This window comes from Nanorana parkeri, unplaced genomic scaffold, assembly GCF_000935625.1.
Source record: "Nanorana parkeri isolate BGI_ZX_2015 unplaced genomic scaffold, ASM93562v1 scaffold103, whole genome shotgun sequence".
Lineage (NCBI taxonomy): Eukaryota > Metazoa > Chordata > Amphibia > Anura > Dicroglossidae > Nanorana > Nanorana parkeri.
Window position 1 is genome coordinate 74,809 of NW_017306371.1, and position 23,552 is coordinate 98,360.

A 23,552-nucleotide genomic window follows, 5' to 3' on the forward strand; every position below is an offset into this window, starting at 1 on the left:
CCTCTAAGTGTGGAGTGATTATTTTCAGTCACCTGTTATGTCAGCTGGCTCTAGCCAGGTGTAATACCTGGTCCATCAGCAGGCTTGGGGGGCTACTATACATGCTGGAAGCACTATTAAATATCTGAGGTACTTTCTGGCACATGGTCTTCGTTCCAGGGATTTCACCCTGATAGATTGCATCTGTAAACATCAGTCTTGTTCTTAGGCCTTAGGGCCTAAGGATATGGGAAGAAGAAGAGATGTCTCTACAGGCCTTGAGGAAGCAGAGCTGCAGTTGTCCCCCACAAATCCAGCCAGAAAAGTCCTTCATTGGGGAAAATCACCCCTCTATGTCTACTGTTAACTACTGTCAAAGAAAGTAAGGGGACATTTTCCATTGGGGACAACTGCCTAAGAGGGTAATTCTCCATACTTTGGGAAATTTCCTCTTCCTATCGCGTCTCTAGGAAAAGAAAGTGAATCAAAATTTCCCCCAGTGGTATACAGACAGCAAAACATAAACTGATAGGGGTTGTAACACTTCTCTAGCCTGAAATGAAAAACAAAAAAGCTTTAGCCGTACATACACTAACTTTTGTTTCACAATAAAAATATTTTGAATCCTCAGTGTGTTTTGTACCTCAAAATTCTGATTAATTCCATTTTATTTCCAGGAAATAATACCTAAAAATGTGAAGACTTTAAATGTTGGGATAAATATTTATTTACATTTTCTTTATGGCTGGAGCTTCTGTGTAATGATTTAAAATATAGAAAATACACAGTGCTGAGGTTGTAGAAATGTTATAGAAACCATTCACATCATATCTAAGATTGCCTTAGAGGAGCTACTCAAAGTGTTTTATAGACCTGTAAGTGTGAGAATGTTTAAGGTCTTCTGATGTGAAGCAGCAGTCAGCATTTGTCCCCCCAAGTCAGAAAATACTAGTCAGTTCCTGCTGTGCATTCTTCATAAAGGATAACATATCACAGCCAACGTGAGATGATGCCCTTCAGATTTCAACTGCACATGTGAAAAATATATTTTTGTCTGTCAACACATTAAGAGCGCAGATTGCTTAGTTGTACAGTTGGCATTATGAATGCACAATGCTTTAGGAAACATTTGAAGGGCAAATGTAACATGAAGAAAATTCGGAAACAAAAAACCTTTGAAGATTTTTTGTTTTGGCAGTGAGGGAATATTGCCGAAAAATATGCCCCCCAAAAAATCTGCTTTCAATGGCTAGTCCACTTAAATTGACATTTTCATTATGCATGGAGCCTGCCGAAGTGAGTCACCACCCAGTTTTCTTCTATGTCTTTCGATACTATCTTGAACACTCTAAAGCTGGCCATTGTCTGGAGATATCGTCAGCCTGGGCCATAAAGCTGAACCCACTGGCAGGAACGGGCAGAGGTCCGAAAACGAGGTACAAAAGGAGAAGTCCAAAGGCGAAGTCAAAGTCCAGTCTGGGTTGAAGCAGGCAGCTTGGTTCAAGAACGGGAAGGCAGGCCAAAGAGTCAGCAACAGGAAGTCAGACGAGGGGTCAGGAAATGGCAGTAACAGCAAACACAGGAGGCTAGGCGATTGCACCATATAGGTAGAATAACTCCGCAATGAGCCAGGGCTCTGACTGGGATTTATACCCAGTGGGAGCTAGGACCACCCCCTGGTTGTCGAGGCAACCAGGAGGTTTCTCCATCCGGGAGCCAATGGCAAAGAGAAAAGGCAGAAGGTGTGTGCTGGGAACCTCTCCCAGCAAGGCCCACACCTGACACCACTAATGGGCGTGGGTGCACTACGCGCGCTCCCCTATGCACATGCGTGCAGCCTGTCCACCGCGTGCATGCACCCGCCGCACATTTTGCGCATGCGCACCCGCAACCCTGGCACCAGAAGTCATGCCAGGAAGGAGACCCGTTGCCGTATGCCACAATTGGCAACCCCGAGGAGCGGTAAGACCCCTGGTACCCTGACAGCCATACTCTATGTGAATTTTGGCCGGTTCTTGATGACTCGACCAAAATTTGCACAGTGGGTGCTGCTGTCGGCACCCTTTCAGCCGGCATCGCTCCATCAGCTGATCAAAGGAGCTGGTCGTTAAACCTTCAAATGAATAGAGCAGGCAGCCAATCAGCTGCCGACTCTGTTCGGGTATTCTGACAGAACCCAGTGAAGACGGCAGGAGATTCCTCAATCAATGCTCGTAGGTGTTGATGGAGGAATCTGTAATATTTTCTTTGTTCAGCCCGCAGGTTGAACAAAGAAAATATTACGATGTATGGCCAGCTTAAGGGCCATGTCATAAAAACAATCCTGTTACTGGTAGCGACTTGCGTTTTGTCCCTGCAGTGATCTAGCCACAAAGGGAGTGATGCAGTGGGACAGGTGAGTGTCCTCATTTCAATGAATGTGTCAGAAAAATGTTGGCATGCACATTGTGTGTTCCTTACAGGAACAGAACACACACCAGACACATTGAACATGTGTGTACAATCAGCTAGATAGATTCAGTGATCACAGTCAAAATGCAAGCATGCGTTCTTCATCAATCAATGCATCCCCAGTGATTGCATTGTGTCTAATCATGCCAACTCATGAATTTGCATTTGAAAGAAGAAGCAGTGGGGAAAAAAAACAACCACTGTGTAGTACTACAAAGCCAAAAACAAAAGCAGCTAATATAATGAGTAAATATGGCGGCCCCATGAAGATTTACAGTTGCAAAATTTAACTGAATAGAAGGATTTTCAGTTGGTAAACTAAATTACATCAAGCTTTTTGAAATGTTAATTTGAAAAAAGTAAAAAAAATATTATACACTCCTTTTAAAAACACTGTACTGTCTCAGATAGTGCTGTATTTACCCCTAAATTTGTACAGTACGGTCTTTGTAACATTTAACTCTTATGACAAATGTTACATGCAGAGTGTGCCATTGTTCTATTTTGTGATGAAGAAAAATGGGGTCTGTTGCAGTAACAATAATAATTATATATAACGTTGGTGCACATTATCTAGCACAGTTTGTAGTGCTTGTCTGCCACAAGATTATACTTATTAGCTAAGGAAATTGCTTCTGTAGAGATATGATCGATCACTCAGTCATCTCCCTCCATTTACACTGGTGTGGCATTTCCTGTACTCTATAGATCACAGAGCATGTTCAGTATCAGCCCATCCGAGCCACATTGTTTACAGTATATGCTACATAGAGAACAGCCCAGATCACCTTCAATAACTGATCTGTTTTCCTCGATGAAGCAGACATCTTTATTATTATTCTGTTTTCTGATGAGAATGACCTAGGCTAAAGTAGGCATTACCAAGATATATATGCTGTCTAATCCCATTACATGTCAAAGGAACTAGGGGATAAATATGAATATATTCATTTTGGCATACTAAGTTAATCTACATGTTTCTCATTTCCTCCAATTTTCCAGCCTTGTTTTATTTGTGTCTTCCATTGGATCATTGTGTTCTCACAGTATTCATTTCTAATGTACATAGATAAACAGACTGAAATGTTGATCATTATTCATCTCACAGTGTATATGTTGGCAGCGTTTGCAGAGACTTTATCTTCATATCAAAAAGACTAAGTGCTTGTAGGGAGTTGGGTTGCCAGTAATTTAACTGTCAAGTTTTCCATATTTACTGTAATAGCATCTAAGTGACAAGTAAAATCATTGAACTGCTAATGTAATTTAGGAATAACTGGCACTAATGTCATGAATCCCACCCACATCAACTTAAAGAAAACCCATTGTGAGAAACATTTTACAGCTGCCGTTCCAGATCCAGTGGTATCAATTGCTGAATCTGTGACTTGCAGATGAGGGATTCTGACATTACTTGTTGTATGGTTGTTGCTTTAACCACTTGCCGTCCGCCCGTTGTAAAAAAACGGACGGATGGCACTGCAGCATTGGCGGGTTGCCGTCTCCAGACGGCATTTTTTTTCTGCTCGCGTGCGCCCCCTAGCGGGCATGGACGGGCAGAAAAGACCCGACCAATGCAAAAAGACAAAGATAGCCAGGCAGTTTTTTTTAAGACCATGCGCAATAGCATTTTGCCTTTTTTTCTAGAGGTTTTCTGTAATCAATGTTTTATATATATTTTCTTTTGCTACGTTTATCAGTGATGCTTCTCTATATGTAAGGCTTCTTATAACCTATAGGAATGTAAACAATGCCTTACTGAATGATCAGGGGTATGCAAAGCTAAAATATTGAAACACTTTGATGGATAGATTTTGCAATTCTGGCTTACAGAGCCATTGACTTTTGATAAGGTGTTCCCACAATAGGAGCAACCAGAGGACATTATACATTAGGATGGCACTGGACATTCACACATTGAAATCAACATATAAACTACTTTAAGGTAAGCACTGCAATAATGACTCAAATGTATACACACCATAAACACATTATAGCTTCCCTCTAAGAACCTGTTTTAGGGGTTTAAATTTGAAGATTTGTATAGAGCAGGGGTGCCCTCCAGCTGTGGTGGAACTACAAATCCCATGAGGCATTTCAGGATTCTAACAGCTACAGACAAAGGGGAAACTAATTTTTGGTAAGTTTTTGGTACTTTTTTCGTTATATAGTAAAACATAAAAAACCCCAGTGGTGATTATATACCACCAAAAGAAAGCTCTTTGTGTCCCCAAAAAATTATATAAAATTAATTTCAGTACAGCGTTGCATGGCTTAATAAATGTCAGTCAAATTACTGCAGCGCTGAATACTGAAAAAGTGGATGTAAACACTCTGGTCAACAAATGCTTAAACAGCTCTCCCCCTCCCTGTTATTCATTGTAACATGATCAGTGAACAGTAGCTCTGCCTTTGCACACAGTACAAACACAGCAGCTGCATATACCTGTTTCATGTACTTTCTGTGTACATTGCTGGCAAATGGTTTGAAAAAAATACCTCTGCAAAGGTGAAAATTAGCTTTAAGCTTTATTTAAAAAAAAATTACTTTTAGATCTGTTGTGGCTTCTACTCTACATCCATCACATCGAAATCTTTCTAAAAAAAGCTATTTTTTATAGTTATAAGGAATCAGATTGGAGTGCTGCTACTGCATTAGAACCAAGCAGTAATGTAAAATTTAGAAATGTATTACACATGCAAAATACCACATACAGCTTAAAGGCATCACCTGAGCATGTAATTGAAAGAATTGGTATTTTCCCATGTCACCATCAAAGTGGAATAAAAAGAAGACTCCTCTCCCCACTGAATAAAATTTTCAAAATATATTTTTACATTGGTACATGTCCTCCTGGGAAGTGCCCAGCAATCCATGGCCATCTCTTGACTATTGGCTTTGGAATTGGCCAGAATCAATTTTTGCAGATTGCCCTCCATAAACTTCAATGAGTTTGGATTTAAGGACATGGTTTCAGGACTTTACAATAGGATCGTCAAAAAGCCTGCAAACTGGACCGTAGCACACTCTTCCCTAGTCCTAACCATTCCATACTTAGCTACAATTACTGTTTGGAGCTATTGGCTAGACTAGACTAGACTATAACTATAAATTCACAAGCTTTAGACAAATTATATTTACCTTATTTCTTTTTTATATAATATATATATATATGTTATGCTAAAAAAAACATATAAAACAATGTTTCCACTTTTCTGTAAATAAAACTTTATGAATAGCTAAGTTGAACAAATGTGTAGCTTCTTTGGAAAAGGATGGCAGCACAATACTGTAGCTAAGTGGCGCAAATGTATTTCTAATCTGGTAAAAGTTTTTACTCAGCTAACATACTTTGTGTTAGTGTCTGACTGAAATAAAATTGAAAGGCATTCAAATTCAAATTTTAAAAACACAATACATTTGGTTTAATCAGATTCCTCTCAAAATCATTTCATGTTTTAAAATGAATCTGTGTGCATTAAGGCAGTGGTTCCCAACCCCTGGGCACGCGGACCGGTACCGGTCCATGGATCAAATGGTACCGGGCCGCCCAAGGAACATTAAATTATTTCCATTTTATTTACTGTGGTGTTTGTCCGACTTTCCAGGATGAGAGGTTAACCGGGAGCTGAGAGACGTCACCTAAAGCCGCACCAATACCGCGCATGCGCAAAATATTGTGATATAGGGGCGGTTTTAGGTGACGTCTGGAGCTGAGCGGCTGCAAGCGGCAGTGGCGTTGTAGCTTTGGTAAAGAGAAGGTGTGTATCGCTCTTCTCTCTGTTCGCCTGTACTTTCTCATGTTTAACAGTGCTTGGTGTACGTGTATATTGTGTTTGCTCAAATGTAACTCACAAATTAGCAAAAATTAGTAATGGAGGCTCAGCATCATATCTTTACATATGCGCAAAATATTGTGATATAGGGGCGGTTTTAGGTGACGTCTGGAGCTGAGCGGCTGCAAGCGGCAGTGGCGTTGTAGCTTTGGTAAAGAGAAGGTGTGTATCGCTCTTCTCTCTGTTCGCCTGTACTTTCTCATGTTTAACAGCGCTTGGTGTACGTGTATATTGTGTTTGCTCAAATGTAACTCACAAATTAGCAAAAATTAGTACGAAACAGACGTCGTTAGAAAGTTTCCTTGGGAAAAAGAAAAGGCCCAGTGAAGAGACAGAAGAAGGGCCTTCAACATCAAAGAAACATGTAACTTTTAACAGACAATACCATGAGTCCTACTTGAAATATGGATTTATCGGGACAGGTGATTCCAATCTAAAATATAAACAATCAACGCCCCCCCCCTCAGCGGGCCGCGGTAAAATTATCAAACGTTGACCGGTCCGCGGCGATAAAAAGGTTGGGGAGCACTGCATTAAGGTATACAGTATTTACAAATGTAGACACATCAAAGTTCAGCAGCTCATAGCAAACTACAAGTTTTTGTCTGATTTGTGCACTGTGTCTTAAAGGAATCCTGTACTGTTATATGAGGGCTGCCATTTGCTGACCTCCTTCTAAAAATGTCTCGCCTGCCTTACTGTTCCTTGCACACACCCTTTATTTATTGGATTTAAGATCATTCAGTCATGGAGGCTCAGCATCATATCTTTACATTACCTGTGGTGGTCTGCATGCATAGTTATCTTGCCTAGGATCCTCCAGATTGACATCCTTCCTTTAAGGCCTATTGATATTTTCATAACTTCGCCAAACAACCTGGCCACTGCTTACATCAGTGCTGAGGGCTCTTAAGCGACGTACTGAGGCTGGGTGCTGTGGATGCAGTCACTATTTGAGTATTCAGGCAGCTGCAGCAACTGGCTGTCTAAATAAAATAGCTGTCAGGGAAAATTCCTCCATTCACACTGTGTAGCATAAATTAGGGAATCAAGTGAAATCTAACTGTGTAAACTTGGACATACACCAATAGAATTTTGTTGGAAAAAAATTGTTTTCTAAACAGTCACTTAATTTTTTAATCACTATTGGGGTCAATCGATAATTGTTTTCGATGTCAGTGACAAAAAAAATTGAAGAAGATGGAGGGTAACTTTTTCTTCAGCGATTGAAATTGGAACAGTGAATGTTATGTTAGTTCGAGAAACTCCATTAATTTCCTAATCGAGTGTTAAAATCAAATAAAATTTAGAATGACATTCGTCAAGTCCCTGATCCATGTTTTGTAAGAATGTTTATACAAAAATCTACCAGTGGCCAGCTTTAGGCTATGTTTATCAAGCATTAACTTATCGTAAAAAATATGTGATGCTAGGTCAACTTTCACGTAGCCCTTTTTCCTTTTATTTTAAACGTTGTCTTTGTTCATTTGTATGCCTGTTGTAACACTTTTTATGTGTCAGCACTGACCCTGTAGGTGCAAATGACTAGTTTTAGCTGATCTTTTAATGGTCAAAAAAGTGTGTTTCTACAAAGAACATGTGTACTATCCTTTATCTGCCGGAACGTAAAATTGTAATAGGATTGTTAGGATTGTGGTCTCTCAAGCTTTTTGTGAGTACTGTGTCTTTTCCTGTGTCTTGATCGCTTTCTGACCACCATTCTGGGAAATTTTGCATTTTCCCCTTTGCCCTTTTCTCCTATCTGCAATAAGCAATGTCTTCTTTTATAAAAGGTATATGGAAGTTTCACGGTAATATCCCAGGGGTACATTCAACACTAGGTTTGGCCACCCTGAAAATGGCATAAGAGGTATAACTGATATTGGGCCATATTATTGATCCGGTGCCGTTGTTTCAGTACATAAAATGCAAATCAAGAGCAGCATGTTTGAAAATAATTTAAAATAACACACACAGCAAGTCTGTGAGTCATTATGCAATAGCAAGTCAATGTAAAATACTGGAATTGTAAGGCACAGTTGACAATCATGCAAAATAAACTGAATTGCTAGTGCAGAGTGTAGAAAGCATAGGGGTCTATTCACAAAGCTGCCGAAGGATCTGGCCGTAGCTTCGGCCGATATGGGAGATTTTTTTAACTATTATTTTTTGTACAGCAGCAGAGCCGCCGGACAATAGGAAACTATTGGGTGGAGCTAGGTGTCACTGCTAGCTCCGCACAATCGTTTGCTATTAACTTTTTTCTACTTTTTTCACTCTTTTTCTGTTCTGTTTGGTGCCTCTGAGGGACCGAGCAGAACAGCCGAGCCAAATGCCGCTCGACGCCATTCGGCTATTCTCTCACTGCTGTTCGGGATCTTTCAGAATAGCCCGAACAGCAGTGTGAAGCCTGCCGCAGGTTCGGCTCAGCCGATCCAGATGTTGGATCGGCTGAGTCGAACTCCTTCTGCACTTCGGGTCAGCCGAACATGCTGAGCATGTTCGGCTGATCCGAAGCCACACGAAGCAAGCCGATGTACGGCTGATTTCAGCCGATGTACGGCTGAAATCAGCCGTACCAGCCTGAAGTGAATAGCCGAACAGTGTTCGGCTCACTTCACTTCTGATCGGTCATTCACTCGGTTGCCCTCGGCAGCTTTGTGAATAGACCCCATAGTGTTTCCTAACAATGAATAACAATGGCCCATGGATCAGCTGTCAACCTTATTATCACAGGTGCCTCTCCATTGATGACTGTGCTGGGGGAGCTTACTGTTTTAAGTGTCAAGTTTTATGCAATAACAAGACTTTTGTCTGTTTTTCCAAACATGAAAGATTCAGTATACTTGATGCAAGAATAAAATTGGTCTGTTATCACATTCGCATGAAGTGATTTCCGACTGAGTCATGAACAAGGACCTGCATATTATTTTAGTAATAGAATTCTACACTATTTGGTTTAAATTTACTATTCAGCCAGCATTACTTTGACCTCTTTGAGGACCCTTAATGTCTCCCACCACACCCATTAACCTTCACTGACCCATCTATGCAGAAACCAGAATTTGCATTTATAACATGAGTGCCTGTACTACAAGAAATTAGAATGATGACATATCAATAGATTCGCCAACTCAATACTTCTTTTACAGACCCCAAAACAGGCCCAAATAGTATTAACAGTATAAACATTAAAGGCCCAAAACATTATGAACAGCTCAAACATTTGAATGGACACCATTATGCATTCCATGTTTTTGTAGCTTTCAACAAAGACTTCTGTATGAAAAACTAAACAAGTAGCAAATGCAGTTACTATGGGGGTTATTCACTAAGCTACTGAGGCAGCCAAATGAATAACTGAGCCGAAGTGAAGTGAGCCGAAGCATGTTCAGCCACAGCCATTCACAGCAGCTCTGTACTGCTATTTTTAGCCATACATCGGCAGCCTTCAGCTCATTTCACTTCCCATTGGTTTAGCTGAAAAGCCTCCAAACGTTCGGCTGAATTGAAGGGAAGAATACATTCGCCTCAGCCGATGCAACATCTGGATCAGCTGAGGCGAACATTTGGCATTTCCTTCTCTGCTGCTCACCCCTATTCTCATTGGGGTTGGGCAGCAGAAAGTGAATAGCTGACTCGGTCATTCTGCTCGCTACCTTAGAGGTAGTGAACAGAATAAAAAATTATATGTAAAGAAAAAACAGCATGGGGTCCCCTCCCGATTCATACCTACCCCTTCAGGTCTGGAAAGAATGTTAGGAAATGTTATGTAAAAAAAAAATGCATGGGGTTCCCCCTAAAAGTCATGCCAGAATCTTTATGTCTGCTAGGAATTTTAAGGAGGACCCCAACTCCCAACAGTCAAAAAAAGTGGGCCCCGCTAAAATTCCCCACCAGACCCTTTGGCTTGGCCTGGCAGAGCAGGAAAGGGGGGGATGAGCAAGTGGCCCTCCCCTCCCTGCACCATACCAGGACACTGGAGCCCTCGAAAAGAACCTTGTCTCCATGCCGATGAGGACAAGGGCCTCTTACCTGCAACTCTGGCCCGGTCGTTGTGGGGATCTGCAGACAGGGGGGCTCATCTGCATATGGGTACCACCTTTCATGAAGGGGTTATTGTTACCCCTACTCATTCACCAAATGGTTAAATCAAAAGTAAATAAACACACCACACTTTTTAAAAAATATTTTAATTGAACAAAAAATACAAACACAGTCTTTGAAAAGTATTTTATTAGTTTAAAAGAAAATCGTCCAACGCTGTAATCCATGGTCAATCACGTCATCCAGTAATGTAATCCAGCATCAATCATGGATGAACAACGCCCACCGACTTACTGAAATGTAAAAAGTCCCGGTGCCCATCTGCTCCCAATGAACAGCCACCACTAAATGATTGATTTGACAGCCTTAGCCTGAATGTAAACAAATGGGTGGGGCTAGTCCCGTGACATCACAAGACTTGCACCGCCCATTTTTTTGTGCCATGACAGCTTACTGGCCTAAAATGGCATGAAAACAAATTAATTGAGATTGACGCTGGATCACATCGCTGGACAAAGTGATTGACCATGGATTAGTGTTGGGCGATTTTTTTTTTGTTACTAATAAGAGACTCAAAAACTGTGTTTGTGTTTTTTGTTCATATAAAGGATTCTTTCAAAAGTGTTGTGTGTTTATTTACTTTTAATTTAAGCCTTTGGTGAATGAGTAACAACTAGCCCTTACTCTTTCACAAGGGGCTACCCCATTATGAAAGGGGCTACCCAGATACGGATGACCCCCCCTCCACGCAGACCCTCACAACCACCGGGCCAGGGTTGTGGGTATGAGGCCCTTGACATATCGACATAGAGACTAGGTGCTTTTCCAGGCAGTCCTGGTATGGTGCAAGAAGGGGGGGCACATGCTTGTCCCCCCTCTTTCCTGCCCTGCCAGGCCAGTGCTCAGATTAAGGGTCTGGTTGGGAATTTTAGAGGGGACCCCACATTTTTTTAATCTTTGGACATTGGGGTCCCCCTTAACATTCCTACCAAACCTAAAGTGTCTGGTATGAATTGGGGAGGGCATGCGCCTTTTTAAATTTTAATTCAATTTTTTAACAATTTGCAGGAGTCGGTCCACTACAGCGGTGTCTTCGGCTGAGCTGAGTTGAAGCATATGCATTGAGCTAGTCTATTTACTTCGGCAGCTGTACGGGCTGTTGTGAATAGCATGTACAGCAGCCCTTCCGTTCAGCTACATCTTTCGGCTCTTTAGTAAATAACCCCCTATATAATTCCCAAGACTTGTAAAGTTTAAAAAAAAATAAAAAGTTAAGGTTAAATCCTCTAAACATGTAAAGGCTCAACAATATTGTTTAGTTTTGGATCAATTACAATTTTTTTTTCAGATTTCTGACCCGAAATTTGATTTAGTTTATTATTCGGAATTCAGATCTATTCAAATTTGTAATCTCAAGTTCAGATTGATCCAAAGTTGTTGTTTTTTTGGTTAGCATTGATCTGAATTTTTCATTTCTTGATGGGATTCTTTAATTAAAAATTAACTCAATTTATTTTATGGGAGGGGGGGGGGGGTTTGTTTTTTTTGTTTTTATGTTCGATAAAATACGTAAAGAACTACTCCTGTGGAGAAACCTCCCTCTTTCTCTATTTGGTAGGATTCACTTAATAAAGATAATATAATTTGCCAGACTCTTATACCCCATGCAGACTCTACCAATACTCCTGAAGCACAAAGACATACACGCACTTAACAAAGACTTCACTATGTTCATTTGGCAGGGAAAAAAGTCCAGGATATCCCTAAAAAAACTATTTTTAGCCAAAGATAGGGGAGGTATGGCATTTCCCAACCTTAGACTTTACAACGTGAGCTGTCTACTTCGACACTCTCTTGATTGGCTGCATTCCTCCTCTTACTATTCCAACTTTTTGTTAGAAGCATCAATGGTGTCCACTTGGACTCTCCCTGCCCTCTTACATTGTCCCTTCTCTGCCATGCCTCCTACACTACGCTCTCATATTCTGATAAGAGACACTGTGGTGGCATGGAGGGAAGCTCACAAATATTTAAAATTAAGTCCCTACATTTTGTATTTGATATGCTCTGTACTACACTGTACTGTAACAGATGCTTAAGGCGAAATAATAAAAAAATGTTTTAAAAAAAATATATAAAAAAAAGACATTGAATAATGAAATGAATATTTAGATCATGTCATTGCTAACTAAAGCTTGTATCCCCATAGTGGGGAAAATAGATGATCACGTGTCCAGACTCCAGAACACTTTGTAGTGTGGCACAGCTATATCCAATTCTGTATAACTGGCTTTATATTATTAAACATTTTTTTAAAATAAAGCCAGGTATGCAGAATTGGATATAGCTGTGCCCCACTATACGGTGTTCTGGTCTGGAGTCTGGACATGTGCTCATCTATTTTCCCCACTAGGGGGATACAAGCCTTAGTTAGCAATATCTACATAGTTATTTCTTTATTTAATGTCTTTTTTAAAAATATTATATGCAGTTAAACACAATTTTTGTGCCCAGCCCCCATGCCGTGCTGCAATACTAACCTGCTGTGTCGTCTTCTCCGTCTGCTTCAGCCACTCCGTTTCACAGCCTAGTCACCTGCTCCATTCTGACCTCTTCTCCTGCTGATTGGCCGATTGGATGATGACAGGCATCAGGAATGTGGTGGTAAAAAGAAAAAGTGGGCAAGCTTTGACACTATCCAGAAGTGTTTGAGATTTTCCAGTTTGGAGTGGCTTGGCATTCGGGCACAGGTTGGAGAGTTTGTATGCTGGTATGGGTATCCGCACTTTAAACCTGCTATCATCCTTGTTTTTTTTTTTAGTGACGGAACCACATTAAGTTCATCAATCATACAAATACCTAGGGTTACTGTTTGTTAAAATAATTATGAAAATGTATAAAGAACAATTACATTTCATTTCTTTCTGACGTAAACTATGTCATTCAATATATATCACAAATGCATTATGTATGCATAGCTCCCAGCTCTCATTTGAAATTGCTGTCTCCCTTTGTATGGTGGGTGGTATGTGTATCATTCTAAATTGTTTGTGCTTATTTTATGCAGTTTTAGTGTTCCTGCAATGACCAAGCCCATAGGTAAAAAATATTTATTTCCACATTTGCATACATTAATAAAGCATTTATTTTTTAAATTTCAGCATAAATCAGCATTTGCCATTTTCGCAAAATAGATTTGAATATGTGGGTGAGCCTGAATTAAGATGGCTTTCATGGACTTTAAATGGTTTCTGAGGGTAACGGAAGCCCCTTTTAACTAACCTGCTTTGTACCACTCTTTTAAACCCTGCATGCTGTACATAATGCACTTCTAGCCTTGAGCTATGCGAATTACACATTTCTATGCACTGACCTCAGACATCCCAACCTGCAAAAACTAATTTCTGGGAGGTGCCCTCTCCCCCATCCACTCCCCCTTCCGTGGCAGCCTGGCCATTCATTCCCCCTGCTATCTATTTTTTTTAAACAATACATTTTTGTTGAAATTTTTTGCCTTAATTCAATAACAAAGTAAGTAAATACAAAATAGAAAAACAAGACAAGAACATAAAATAAAAGCATACACAAATAGCAGTCATCATATAGTTGTAGCGGGCAGCATATATTCCAATAATCGATATCACAGTATTGAGTAAACATAATGAAGGCTCATCTCAAAACATTCAGTCTAGCAATTGCGACCAGATGTTCCATAATCATGCTAATATAAGGTCTAACATATTCCAGCTCTATAAGGGGCAAACTCTGGCATTTTTGTGTCCGACCGTCGGACCCATGGGAGCCACTTATTCTCAAATTTTGATAATGAACCCTCTCTGTACGCTATAAGTTTTTCATGATGGTAATGGAGCTTCACTATGGATAGGACTTCACCAGATGTGGGGGGGATCACATTCTTCCACTTCCTGACAATAGGAAGTCTGGCTGCCAACAGTATATGTGTAATTAAATGCCTGACCTCTGCTTGGAAGTATTCAATCCCCAAAGAGAGGACCGCCAGGGCAGGTGATGGGGCTATCAGTATTCCGGTGATGTCAGTTATGATCTGAAAGGTCGCCCTCCAAAAGTTTGCCAGGTGTTTGCACTCCCAGAGAATGTGGTGCAGGGTGCCATCATGTCCGCAGCCCCTCCAGCACAAAGGGGATGACAAAGCAAACATCTTGGCCAACATGTGTGGCGTATAGTACCATTGTAAAGATATTTTGTAGTGTAGATCCCATAATTCCACACATCTAGTAGTCTTAAGTGTGCAAGAGAGAGCCTGTAGCCACTGGCTCTCGGTGGAAGTACTGTTGAGGGCTCCTTCCCATTTCTCAAAAGCCTTAACCTTGTTAAAGGACGTTTTATTATACAGTAGAGAGTAGAACAGTGATATTCCCCCCCTTTTAGGTGAGTTCTCGAAGTAAAACCTCCATGCTGGGAAAGGTATTTTGCAAGAAACATGGGGATTGGAATTTAGCACATGTTTAATTTGGAGATACTGGAGGAAACAACTGGGGGGTAGGCCATAGCGGAGAGACAGGGTGGGGAAGGAATGCATTTTACAGTCTAGTAGCAAGCCTTGTATATGGCGGATCCCTCTGGATGTCAAATCCCGTAGGGATAAAGAGGGAGCCTCTAATGGGGAAAATAGAGTATGCAGCGGGTCGAATGAATGGTGGGGGAGAAGTAAAATCTTCCACGCCATGCTCGAGGCTTGAACACAGGGAGAAAGGGTCTTCAGTATTGGCTCAGGGAGCAGGTGGGCTATATACATGAAATATGGGGTGCCTCCAGGGGTCAGTTCCCTCTCTACTTCTTGCCACAGGGTCGGACTTGGAGAGTGAAACCATGGTTTCAACTGGTCCAGCAAGACCGCTATGTAATAATCTTTTAAGTCCGGATAGCTCATGCCCCCTACTTTCCTATGTCTAGTTTCTTTCCCTGCCATACAAAAAGATTGAGGGCCCTATGGAGTTTCTTAAAGTAGTGATCCGGGATAGGGATAGGAAGCGTCCTATACAGGTACATCAAACGGGGAAGGACCATCATCTTAAAGACTGCCAGTCTTGCCGACCATGACAGAAAGGTTTTATCCATGGTCTTGAGCATGCCCGGCAAGCGCTCCAAGAAGGGCTGGTAGTTGCTCTCAAACAAGGACGAACACTTTTTAGTCATTATAGTGCCCAAGTAAGATATGCCATCCTCCTTCCACACGTAGGGAAAAGAGGATTGCATCTCCCTCCTAGCCTTAGGGTGTACTCCCATATCAAGAATGTGTGATTTGGATGCATTAACTTTGTAATACGATATATCACTAAACTTGCCAAGTAAAGTGGATACCGCTGGTAGTGATGTGGTAGGATTCGAGAGAAGCAGAAGGACATCATCCGCAAAGAGACTAATAACATGGGATGTACCGTTCAGTTTTACGCCAGAGATGTCAGTATGTGATCTAACCATCATAGCCAAAGGTTCCATTAAAAGATCAAAAATGAGGGGGGATAAAGGGCAGCCCTGTCTCGTGCCATTTGAAATAGAAAACGGGACGGACAGGGCTCCAGAGGTGTATACCTGGGCAGTTGGATTAGAGTATAGTGCTAGGACAGCTGACATAATCCAGCCAGTGAACCCAAATTTGTGCAGGACTCGGGACAGATAATTCCAATTGATTCGGTCGAACGCCTTCTCTGCATCCAAAGTGAGGAGCAGAGAAGGTGTTTTAGAACTTTCTATGTGGTGTATTAAGTTGATGACTCTACGAGTAGCATCTGGGGCCCCCCGATTTTTAATAAAGCCTGATTGATCTGGATGGATTAAAGATGGGAGCACTTCCATCATGTGAAGTGCCAGAATTTTTGTGTAGAGCTTAACATCCACATTTAGAAGGGAAATAGGACGAAAATTTTGAGGTACGTTGGCATCTTTCCCCGGTTTCGGTAGGGTGACTATCAGAGCTTTCAACATTTCTGGTGGGAATGAAGCAGAGGTCGAAGCCCGCTCAAACACTCGCAGCAGATGCGGGCTGAGAATATCGCCAAATTGTTTATAATATTCTCCAGAGTAACCATCAGGACCTGGGGATTTGTTTAAGGGTAACACTTTGATGGCTAGGAGAATCTCATCGGTCGTGAAGGGAGTGTTGAGTGCTAGGTTTTGAGAAGATGACATACTGGGAAAAGCAAGAGATTGGAGGAACTTATCTATATCTGCTGTAGTGGGGTGGGGGATAGAAACGTCCTCTCTGAGGTTGTAGAGTTGACTATAGTAAGTGCTAAATAGGTCAGCTATTTGTTGTGGATGTCTCAGTTTATGTCCACTTGTAGGGTGAAGTAGGAACGGGATGCGATTTTTTGATTGTTGCTCTTTCACTCGGCGGGCCAGCAGTTTGCCGGCTCTGCTACCCTGTGAGTAAAAGGTTGCTTTCATATGTCTAGAGGCCCTATCAAATTGATCTAGCAGATGTATCCTAAGATCTTCACTGAACTTGCGCAACAGGACGGCATGATAGGGGGTAGGATCCTGTTTGTTAGCCCCCTCTGTCTGTTCCAGCTGGGAGAGCAAATGGGTAAGTTGGCTCGACCTCTGCTTCCTATGCACAGCACCAAGTTTCATCAATAAACCCCTAATGTATGCCTTATGGGCATTCCACACACAGAAAGGATCTTCTACAGAGCGTTCATTGATACGAAAGTATTTGGATAGACGTTCCCTATGGAGTTCAGCCGTTTGGGGGGAGCGAAGTAAATTAATATTATTACGCCACACATATGAGTCTTTAGCTCGGCCCGTGACCAGTGCCATGGATACAGGGGCATGATCAGACCAAGATATCTGATGAATTGCAGAGGCTGACACTCCCTGGAGAAGATCCCTATCGACCAAAAATAGATCGATCCGAGAGTATGAATTGTGGGGCGGGGAATAGAAAGTATAGTCTCTCTCGGATGCGTATAGGCAGCGCCATGCATCATAGAGTTGCTCTTGGTGGAGTAGATGAGTAAAAGAAGGTGAGGGGTGTCTATGCGGATTCGTGGAGTCGACGGAGGAGTCAGGCGTAACGTTGAAATCTCCACATATAATGACACTACCCTGGCGGATCCGAGAGAGAGTTGTAAAGATTCGGTTAAGGAATCGGATTTGGTGGGAATTGGGAGCATAGACATTTGCAATAGTGTATATCTTGCGGTCAACAGAACATACAAGAATAACAAACCTACCAGCAGGGTCTAGCACCTGCTGTAAAACCTCAAAGTGCACAGTGTCCCTCACGGCTATCAGCACTCCTTTAGATTTAGTCGGAGAGTGTTGCCGCAAAAATATGGGGGGAACTTTTGTGGGTGAACGTAGGTGATTTGGATAGTTGAAAGTGAGTCTCTTGGACGCAAAGAATGTCTGCACCCAATTTGGTCGCCTCTTTCCATAGGCTGTGACGTTTGGCAGGGTGGTTCAATCCCTTAACATTAAATGAGACAACTGTCACAGCCATGGCATAGGGGGAACAAACGGTGTATGGAGTGATAGTTTGTACTCACTGAGGTCGCACATCAGGAGGTCAAGTGCGGAGAGAATAGTGTTCCTTCTCCAATGAATGGAAGTCTCCACGGTGAAATGCAGACAAGTAAAGAGTCCAGGAACTTCGTCTGGCCTTATGACAAAATGGCTGCTAATAAAAAAAACAGAACACGAAAAAATCAACAAATAAACTTTAGAACAAAGGGTAGGTAACAAGGAGACACTCCACATGGGGAGTGTAGCCACAGTGCTGCGTACTGGGCATGTCATCGGGGGTGAAACAGTAAAGGTGAACTCAGGGTCCTCGAGGCACTTGAGGACGGAATACTGGAACGATGTTGCGACATATGGTGGGGCCAGATCAGGTTGTCGGCTGTCCTCTCTTCTTGCGGGACACTGTTTGCCACTCTTCTTGCATGGAGGAGGAGAATCGCTCAGACGATTTGGGGGTGTTAGCCGTGGCCGGTGAGATACCCCAATCTTTGAGTAGGGATAGTCCTTGTTACACGTTTGTGATGGAAAAGGTCTCACCAGCGTTGGTGATGATGAGTTTAGTGGGGTATCCCCATCTGTACATAATCTTCTGAGAGCGGAGAGCTTTTGTGACGGGTACTAGGTGTCTGCGCATACTCAGGGTATGTTGGGAGAGGTCAGCGTAGATCTGTAGGTGGGCATATGAAGAAGGTAGATTTGAGGTTGAGCGAACTGACCCCATGAGACGATCCTTGGTGTGGTAAAAGTGGATCCGCAGGATCACATCTCTAGGTATCTTGTCAGGCTGGTGTGGGGGTTTTGGTAGACTATGGATGCGGTCCACAGTGAGCTCGGAAGAGGGAACATCAGGGAGGATCACCGCGAGCATGTCTTGAGCATATTGATGCAGATCTGCATTGCATACCGATTCTGGAATACCTCTAATCTTGAGGTTGTTCCAGCGGGAACGATCCTCCAAATCCGCCACATTGGCTTTAAGCCAATTCAGATCTTCATCTTTGGCGTTATGCGAGTCTTCCAGATCGTTAAACGTAGCAGCAAATTCTCCCATCTTAGTTTCAATATGTGCGACTCTCTCCCACTTGGCTGATATCTCCATCATATTTCCTCATCATGTTTTGCATATCTGTGTGTAGTGAGCATGTCTTTCAAAGTGGAATCTGAGACTGGCTGATCTAGGGTGGGATATGCGTCTATTGGCATAATCAGTTCCCTGTATCATCCTGAGAAGAAACAGGGCTCACCTCATATTGGGCCTCTGGAGCAGGGGCCATCCGTGACTGGGATGCCATAGATCTGCGGCTGGCAGGAGATGTAGGCCGATTGGATGCGGTATAGTGGCCCTCCAGATGCCCAGCACGAGAGGAGAGGCTGTCCTGGGATCCCCTCGAGCCACCGCTCGAAACTCGAACCCCCGGACGACGAGCGGAGCGAGGTCCCGGCGCCATCTTGGGCCTTCTGAGAAGAAGCCATCCGCGGCTTGGATTTTACCGGACTACGGACATCAGGCGAGTCTTGTTGCGCAGGAGCGGTGGATGAATGCTCCGGATGGCGGGTGATAGGCGGAAGGCCTGTTCGAGAGGTCCTCGAGCCACCTCCCGACTCCACGGATGCCGAGAGGGGCGAGGACCCGGCGCCATCTTGGCTCCGCCGTTTGTCCGGGCCGAAGAAGAAGTCCGTGAGTTTCCTCGGGCGGGTGGCTCCCCGCCGCTTCTTGCTCATCTCTGCCGCTGTACTGGTCGAGGAGGGAGATGTAGGGGATAAAATCTGGCCCCAAATGCTTTTTATAAGTGCCTCAAGGACGGCTGCGGCTCAGAGCTTCAGAGACCTGCTGCCATTCAGCGCCAGCCACGCCCCCGCTATCTATTTTTTTATTATCATTATTCTGACGGACTGTCAGAATAATAAAAAAAAAAAGCTACAAGAGGAATCAGCAGATAGCAGGGGATCCCAGAAAGGTTTAGTCTGCTAGAGAGAGGAGAATAAACTTTTCAGGGATAAAATGTTTCTCTTGCGGACATCAGGGAGCCGCTATCTTATGCACTCTTGAGCCCTGCTCCCTGTGCATTACGTACTCGTGAGCCCTGCACCCCATACATTATGTACTCCTGAGCCCTGCAGTCTGTGCTTTACACACCCCTAATCCCTGCATTCTGTATATTATGCACTCCCGACCCCTGCACTCCGTGTCTTACACACACCTGACCCCTGCACGGTGTGTGTTGAGCTCTCTTGACCACTTCACTCTGTATGCTGGGCTGTATATGGCATACTCCTAAAAATTCCACCCCTTTGCTATATTGTACATTACACACTCCTCACCAAAGTATTTATTGTCTCAAAGGTTGCTATTTGCTACATGGTTAATGAATACTTAACTTAATGTGACGGAAGAGTTTAATTTTGTAAAAATAATTGTGCTGAGGTTTGTATGTGTTTATTAGATTCTCACTTGTGGCACAGCAATGAAGGATATGTTATGGGTACAAGGTCTGTGGACATTGTTAGCACAATTTTGTCACAACTATCTTTTGGTACACTGTGCTAGTCATGACACCTCATTCCTCTCCTCTGGGTACCCACGGGTTCCCCAGGCCTTTCACAATTCTAGCAATACCCCTGCTGTGAAGTGATGCATTGGGAATTATTTACCAAAGGAGTAGATATGTTCACTTTGCAATGTGAATATTAACTTGACTTAGTATATATAACCTGAATCTGTTTTTGCACTAAAAAGTCAACCATGTTAAAAAAAGAGCAAAAATCAAGATCTTTGCACAGTGAACATTCATTTTGCAAAGTTAAGAGTCTATTGTTTTTTAGTAAATCAACCCCACTATATGTCAATACTATATAATTATAGAAAATATTAGATTATCATGCCACCAGTACATTCATTATTCAAGTAATAAAGTCATACAGAGGTCCTTTCATTGTAGTATTCGGTGGCTGAATATTTTCTAGAGAATGCAATATTTAGCCCTTCAAGTGGACGAAAACCTAACTGAACAATATTTTGTTGGCTAAAGTGCCTTGCATCATAAACAAAGGCATTTTTAAATACTTGTTTTTCTTTCATAATTTGCTGTATCTCAGTGCTGCTGATCTCCAGTACACTTTATGTTTACATCATGAACACCAGGCATGTCTGCATACCATGAACAGTGCGCCATGCCTGTACAATGGCAGTGTTGAAACAGATGCTTATAGTCTCTATTAGAAGTGTTGACAGGGTGACACAAGAGCAAAATTGGGATACCAGGACAGAGCATTGTCATCCTACAACAGGAAGTGCCTGCACATAGCAGGATCACCAGGTTGTATTTTAATGAAAGCTGGAGTTTAAAAATAGTAAACATTACAATTGAAATTACATTGATTTGTTAAAGTAGAACCAAATTCAAAAAGTGATGATTTGCTATGTTATAGGGAACATCTAAAATGTAACTTGTGTCTAAGCAGCCGCCTGAAAAGACCTACTTTTGTCATTGAATTCCTCCTGAAAACTAGCAGTGCACTTTCTGGTATGTGAGTATGCCAAAACACTCCTGGACCCACAGCATCATAACTGTATACCTGCAAGGTGAGATCTATCCATTCTGATTGTACAATCAACTTTTGAGTTCCCAAAACTATAACTATATACCTGCAAGGTGAGATCTATCCATTCTGATTGTACAATCAACTTTTGAGTTCCCAAAACTATAACCTATCTAAACTATGCAATCAATTTATATCCAATCAGATAGCTATAGGAGATTGTACATTCAGAGATTGTAAAATGTTTGGTGAACTTTAGGCACTGACTGCTAGTCTCAAGAGATTTGGAATCTACAATGGTGATGTCGATATTGTGCTGCTCACTGTTCTCCTTGCTCAATGACAAAGCAAATCCCTGCCTCTACCAAGATGGCAGATCAACTGCAGGGAGACCACATGCAATTAGGGTTGCCACCTTTTCTTCAAGAGAAACCCGAACACTCTAGCAACGCATGGACATTTTTTTGGGAGGATGAGTCGTAGATTATTCATATGTAAATATCACAGTTGAGACTATTTTCAGTGAGGGGCCAGTACCCCTATCTTAATTTTGGTTGCCCCTGTTTGCCTGACATTTTGTGTCCGGGTTTCCGCTGCCATGAAACCCGGACACAGCATTCAAAACCCGGACTGTCCGGGTGAATCCTGGACAGGTGGCAACCCTACATGCAATACTGGCTGCTAGTCTTATTCTTTATACCTGACTTTTTGGCACAGCATTCAGAGCTTAGTTCTTTCTTATTATATGAACTTTTAGTCATTGGGTTTACTTTAAAAGGATGGTTATAAGGCACTGAGTGGTGGACAGAAGGATCACTCAGCTCAATGAAAGGTGATCTCTGGTTGGTTGCTATAGTTTTTGACTTTACACATTGCTCTTAGGTCTTTAAAAGAGACTTTTGTATGTGAATAGACTTGAGTGAGCTGTGGTGTCCATCGAATATGTGAGGAGCAAGGAAACTGAGCCCAGGACCTTGCCGTGATTCCTGAAGTCAGAGGTTAATCTAAATGTGTGTTTAAACACACAGAGAAGTAAATCTAAGCAGTTGTACTTGGTTCAGCGCTGGTGGGACATTAAAAAAAAGTAGAGCTATAAGGTGACATGGAAGTGCAGCTTGATTACAAGCTTAATTTACATATGTATATAATAAATACATAGAGAAGTGTTGTGTGATAATGTTGTGTGATACTTGTACCAAGCCAGGTGCAGCCGGCCAGCCCAGTCAGAGCGGCGGAGGGGGGGACAGCACCTTCCTTTGTGTGGAATTGCAGAAGTCTGCTTACTGCAAGTATACCTTGTGTTGGCACAGTTAACCCTTCACTTACTTAATTGCTATTATTTTGTAACTGATTAATATTGGAGTTTCATTAACCTCTTAAAGACTGCAGGGTTTACACCCCCTTACTGTCCAAGACATTTTTCAGTGTTCAGCGCTGCGGTACTTTGATTGACGTTTATTCCGTCATGCAACGCTGTACTGAAATTAATTTCATACCATTTTTTGGTGACAGATAGAGCTTTCTTTTGGTGGTATTTAATCACCACTGGAGTTTTTATTTTGTACTATATAACAAAAAAAGTACCCTAAATTTTGAAAAATAAACTGTTTCCCTATAAAATGTTATGAAACATTTATTATCACCCCAATTTTTTGGTAAAATATAAAAGACAGGGTCACGTCGGGTAAATAGACACCAAACATGTCAAGCTTTAAAATTGCACACACCCGTGAAATCACAGAAAACGACCGCATCCAAAATTGGCCATAGGCGATGCTTTAAAAGCTTTCGCGACAATATGAGACTGACACTGAATGCAGGAAGTGATGTAATTAGGGATGCACCGATACTAGTATCTGTATCGGTGCCGATCCTGAGTAGTTGGGCAAGTACTTGTACTCGCCCAAATGCTCCGATGCCTAGCCCGATACTTCCTGTATCAGGATGGAGCCGGCTTCCCAGCCAATCATGAAGCCGTGCATCGTGTAATGACGTGCTGCCCGGCTTCCTGATTGGTCAGGAATTGGCCAATCAGGAAGCTGGACCCTGTGTAATGACACAGCACCCGGCTTTCTGATTGGCCGGGAAGCCGGCTTCATGCTCCCTCGTCATCTCATGATATTTGTAATCTTTTATTTATATATACTTATTTAGTTTTTTTCAGTGGTATGATTTAGTGGTGAACATTA